We start from the raw sequence: 6,000 nt of genomic DNA, 5'->3' as shown, positions 1-6,000 counted from the left end.
ACGCAACAAGAAGTGGAAAAAAAAAACTGATAGATCTACCGTTAAGCTACCGTTAAGCGAACGAAAGCAGGCATAGATTGTGAGTTAACAAACGCGGGTTAAAGACAGCCGTGTCAAAATCGTGAGAAATAAATGGGCTTGGGCAGGGCAGGAAATGCGCAGGCCAGATAACAGTTGGTCCTTAAGGATAACGGAGTGGATTCCACGGGAAGGCGAGCTTACCAAGGAGCGGCAGAAGGTTAGATGGGCGGATAAGATTAATTTTGCGGCGATACAGGGACCCCAGCAGCCATAGTACAGGTTTAATTGGAAAGAAATCGGAGATGGCTTTACCCTGTAGTGAGCGTAGTTGGGCTGATGATGATTACGATGACACCACAACGCGTTCACTCCGTGCCGCTCTAACACGCTGGAACCAACCACCCTTCGATGCGTATGCGTTGTGTGCCTTGCTGGAAGACAGAGGGCCTGGGTTTGAAGCGCAATGCCGGCAGATTGTTTTTTCGAGTGAGGTCACGTAAGAGCACATCGTCTAATGACACGCTCTGCAGATACGCTCTGACGAAGGGTCCTGTACACGGTATCCATGATAAAAGAAGTGCTTTCACGTTAATAAGCTTTACTCAGTTTAACAACTATGGCGAACATGCTAGGTAACATGGTAGCTTTTTTGCCACCCCATGTGGTTAATCCTTTTTCAGTGTCTACAAGCACTGGTTGAGCAGATGGTCAGACTATTTAAGGATGGAGTTCGACTCGGTATTCCAATGCATAGCGAAGTTGAACAAACAGTTTGCTAAGTAGACAGTTAACAATTTTAGTTATCCATGAAAGACCAAGGGACGGAGGGTGCGAGAGGAAAAAACGAAGCTTTACGCTGATGGGCCTTCGGGGCGCTCTATATGGCTGGGCACCGTTGTGCTTCGGCGACCCCTCAGGCCCAGCCCACTGTCAGAAGCTGTATCTCCGGCGGCGAGCTGCGCAGAGCAGCCTCCAATCGCTCCTAATGTGCTGAACCACTGAGCCACCGCGACGGGTGGAAAGAAAGCTGAAGAATCAAGATTTAAGACCAAAAATTTGTCTTCCCAGCGCATTCTGTCTCTTCGTAAAATAATTATGCAGAAACCGGCCAAATTCTCCTGAGCCGACTTGGAAAAAATCTTCCCGGCCATTACTCGACCACCCGAACTCCTCTACTGCTGTCCGTAATAATCTATACAATACGTCTCTTGCCAAGAATGCGCACCGGGGGCAAGGTCGAGAGAGACGGAAAGCTACAGCCAAGGCTTTTGACAAGAACTATCCTCCTCATGCTCTGGCAGTTTACGTAGACGCCACAAAATATTTTCGAAGGTTGTTAAAGGGATTTAATTTAATTTAATTGGTTTTTGGCGGAAAGGAAATGGCGCAGTATCTGTCTCATATATCGTTGGACACCTGAACCGCGCCGTAAGGGAAGGGTTAAAGGAGGGAGTGAAAGAAGAGAGGAACAAATAGGTCCGTAGTGGAGGGCTCCGGAATAATTTCGACCACCTGGGGATCTTTAACGTGCACTGACATCGCACAGCACACGGGCGCCTTAGCGTTTTTCCTCCATAAAATCGCAGCCGCCGCGGTCGGGTTCGAACCCGGGAACTCCGGATCAGTAGTCGAGCGCCCTAACCACTGAGCCACCGCGGCGGGGCTTAAAGGGGTCGCCTGCGGCAAAAAGGTAACACAAAGACTATCCCTATTTAAAAAGTGCAATAATTTTCTTTGCGTGGTTCAGGACATCTACATCATACGCCGTTCTTTGCTCCATTCGCGACATGATTCCTTATGTGCCCCGAGTGCAACGTTTGAGATGACTTGCAACATGAGAACTATAAAGCAATGAATAAATCTTTTTTCGTGCTTACGCCGGCAGGCAACCTTTAGTAGCCTCTGCATGAACAAAATAGACATTCCTATCGTCTTGTCTGTATGGACGAAGTCTAGTCAGTAGACCTCGATACGAAAGAAAGCAAGAGTGCTACTGACTTGCGCCTATAGAGGTTTCACTCAATAAATTTCTTGGAAGTCACATGCCCAAAACACTATGGGTGACTTGCATCTGGTGTCTTTCAATTGTGTACAGTGGCATTTACTACTAAACTGCGCTTAAAGAATATGATTAGACATAAATTTTAGAAACTCTGCTTGAATGAATATAAAGTCTATAAATTATGGATCGAAAGAAGCCGAAAGTATTGCTATTCAAATAATGTCAATAGGTAGCGCATAATACCTCAGTTTACTCTATAGGCAAAAGTCTAGAAGCTCCTATTTGCCTCATGTCTATGGACAACCAAGGGACCATAACAAGACTTTTGTCTTAAGACAAAAGTCTAATAATAATATTATTATAATATTATTAATTATAAATTATTAATTATTAATTATAATATTAATAATATTATAAAGCCTAATTCCTGATCAACCTTCGTCTACGGGAAGTCTCTAGGCTATGGTTAGACAAAAGTCTAAGAGACTTCCAGTCAACATATGTCTGTAGACTATCCTTATATAAATATTTTATTAAGTTCCAATCTACTCTCGTCTGTAGGCAGTCTATACTATGCCTTCAAAAAATTCTAAAAACTCGCAATTGATTTTTTTATTCAGACTTTCTATGGATAAGTGCATACAACTCTCCAAATCGACTATTGTCTATAGACAGTCTATTAACTTTAAGTAGACAAACGTTTACTGCTTCTGTAATCACTCTCACTCTCAGACAGCTTTTACACAATGAATAGAGAAAGGAACATATCTGCAGGAAGGCAAAAGGGTATATAAGAAATTTCTACACATTTATACCATGGCGTGATTTCATATGAATAGCCTGATTGTATGTGATAAGCATATTCTGAAGTAATTGGTGTGTTATTGACATGCATTCATTTTCCCGCTTCATTGTATTTTCATTGTTTTTTTTTAAACCTGTTAGTGTAATATTTATGCTAGTATACGCCCCGCCAGCTGTATTGAGTTGCGGCCCTACGCTTGTATGCTGCAACTGATGACCCAACCTATGACGGGAACTGCACCAGCCGGATATCTTTAGGTAATGTAACGCCCTATGTAGGCTACCACCCAAGGCGAAGACACCAACATAGGCATTGGTTTCCTTGAACTTGCTTCTCAAAATGGGGCAAATAATTCCAGTGCAACGTGGTGTGTTATTCAGGATATATAAATATTTTCATTCTGAGCAGTAAAGGCAGCATATATGGCGTGTTTGTTGTGACAAGCTCTACTGAGTCGGATGCTTAAAGCTCACTTTCTATTCCCGGTACAAAGTTTTGTTTAGTGTGACATAATAAAGTCACTCTAAAACTCTTTCATTTGACTCTCAACACAATGTTTATTTAATGAAGGAATTGAGCTTCAGTCTTCACAGCATCAGTCACGTCGCCTTGGTGGCCGTCAGGCTACGTAATAAAATACCATCTCATATAAAGCTGAACACGAAGGGTAGTTTGGTTCCTAGTTTGGAGAACACCATTTTTCGCGTCCTGCAGCGCCACTTCTCTAAACCACTGGGCGGCTAAATACCCTGCCCTGCTGTCTCAGCACCGTTCTCCTCTGCCCCTCTAGTCGACAAGCCGTCTTTTTCACGGTATGGCATAGTGTACAATGAATGCGGATGTCTCATTGCTGCTGGAGCTCGTGCTGTGTAAGGCCAAGTAATTTCCCCAGTACCAGGAGTGTCTCGCTTTCCGCCTTGCACTACGATATTGAGAACAGCTATCTGGAAACGATATAAAGGATGGACCGAAGGCAAAAGAGCGTATTCTGCAGAGCATCAACGAATAACCAGGCGATATCGCCTAACCTCCTAAACAAAAAGAGCAAAGTACCTGCACAAGCTCATGCATATTTAGAAAATAAGTACCTCACATTGACTTTTATTCCATTTCAGCTCCTAAAAGAGCACTCTACATTCCGTTTGGTGGATAAGACTGTAGCAAATGTCGATAATGCATATCGATGTATTAGTTCTTTTACCATCAGCAAGAACCCCAGCAATCATCACGTTACAGAAGTGGTAGAATTCTTGGCAGAAAATTTCGAAAATTGGTAAGTTGTCAATGTTTTTAATTTCTTCACACGCGCTTTGTTTTAAAATAACCTTAGTGCAAAAGCGCACCAGATGTATCGCTCGTAGATGTATCGATGTATCGCTCTAGGACTTTTAAACCTTTCCTTCAGGTCGCAGCGGCGATCGCGTACAGGTAGAGCATTCGCCACGTGTGCAAGAGGACATGGCTTCGAAACGAAGTGCTGGTCAATTCTTCACTTAGTAGAAGAAAAACCTAATGTGGATGAATTTGTATAACCAGCCCTGTGGTTGCAGGCGATCTTGGTTAAATACTCGACAAATCAGTTCCTCACCAGAACACGTTTTGGCCACTCGGCCGCAACACGAAATGAATACATCAATTAACCCTGAGCCCCGAGTTCCTAGCGCCTACGGATCAAGTGACAAAGGTGGTGTTCAGAGCTGTGACGCAGAAAAGGGTGCTATAAATTTGTGGCTCCCGACAGGCTCCCACTGGAAACTGGACCTGGCAACTTTTAATTCTAGAAAATGATCGATTGATGGAAGCCTAGCAGTACTGTTCGATGAACTAGCGGTGTTTAAGTGGGATGTCATAGTGGTTACTGAGATTACGAAGGCAGATGTAGCGTATACAGTTCAAGGGCGGGCACGTACTGTGCATCCGTGGTGTCGGATTTCCTATCAAACAGGATGTAGCTGACAGCATAGAGGAATTCTATAGCCCATCGTTAGGGTGGCATATAACTTAATTAAGCCTAATAAAAGATAAAAATAAAAGGCACAGAACAATGCGCCTACATATATCCATGACGACCAGCTCATCTAAAGCTTCTGTGAAGACGTGCAAACGTCATTAAGCAAAGTTAAACATAGCCCGCTGTAGTGATGGACGGCATCAATGCCATGAAAGACAAGAAGCAGGTTGGATGCGAGGCAAGAGAGGACTATGGCTTAAGCTTTGAAACAGGATGGGATGTATTCGTAGAGCTCACAGAAAAGAAATAAAATACAGATAAAAAATACCACCTTCCGCAAACGTGATCATAAAGGGTAGACATGAAGGCGCCCTGATGGGAAGACTACAAATGAAATGGGCTTAACACTGTGCGCTCACCCTGGAATCTACTTTGATGTCGAGGTCCTTCGAAAGGTGCACTGTCGCGACCACGTAATGGTAAGGTCTCGATTTCGGCTAGTCATGTAAACGGAAGAAGCTAGTTTGGCGGATGCCCATCATCGAGCAGCAAGAGGTAAGAGAGAATGTAATGAAATAGAGTATCTGCAAAGCAGAAAAGCAACTCGTAAGGGTCATGTAGGAGCATTTGTGTGGTGGTAAGTAGTGAAGCTAGTGCTAGAAAAACAAGCCACCCTGTTTACGCAATGCCTTATGAGCTGGAGCGTACCATAAACTTAGAAGAACGCTAATAACAATTTAATCCATGAGAAAGGAGACCTCAAAGACTTGAAACTTACAAGCCGAACAGCTTACTGTCTGTTGACTACAAGGTATTGTCTAAAGTAACCTGCAGTATAATCAAGACAAAGTTAGGCTTGAGTCTTCCAAATAACCAAGCATGGTTTTTAAAGTCTGGTCCACAATGAATCATATTCACATCGTCCATCAGGTGATAGGGGAATGTGCCGCATATAAACAACCCCTATATAGATATCATTGATTACGAGAAAGGATATCGCTCTGTCAGAACCACAATAGTTATGCAAGCTTTACGACATGCGGGCGCAAATAAGCCATGCATAAAAACGCCAGAAAACCTGTTTAATGGCTGCATACCCACCAAAGTCCTGGATAAATTTAGTAATAAAATTCTAATAAAGGTGTTAGGCTGGGGACAGGATAATGGCAATCCTATACACGGCGAGTATACAGGAACCGTTCAGGGACTTGGATTGAGAAG

Source organism: Amblyomma americanum, chromosome 6 (genome assembly GCF_052857255.1).
Source record: "Amblyomma americanum isolate KBUSLIRL-KWMA chromosome 6, ASM5285725v1, whole genome shotgun sequence".
NCBI classification, from domain to species: domain Eukaryota; kingdom Metazoa; phylum Arthropoda; class Arachnida; order Ixodida; family Ixodidae; genus Amblyomma; species Amblyomma americanum.
Note: the sequence above shows the minus strand (reverse complement) of the source record.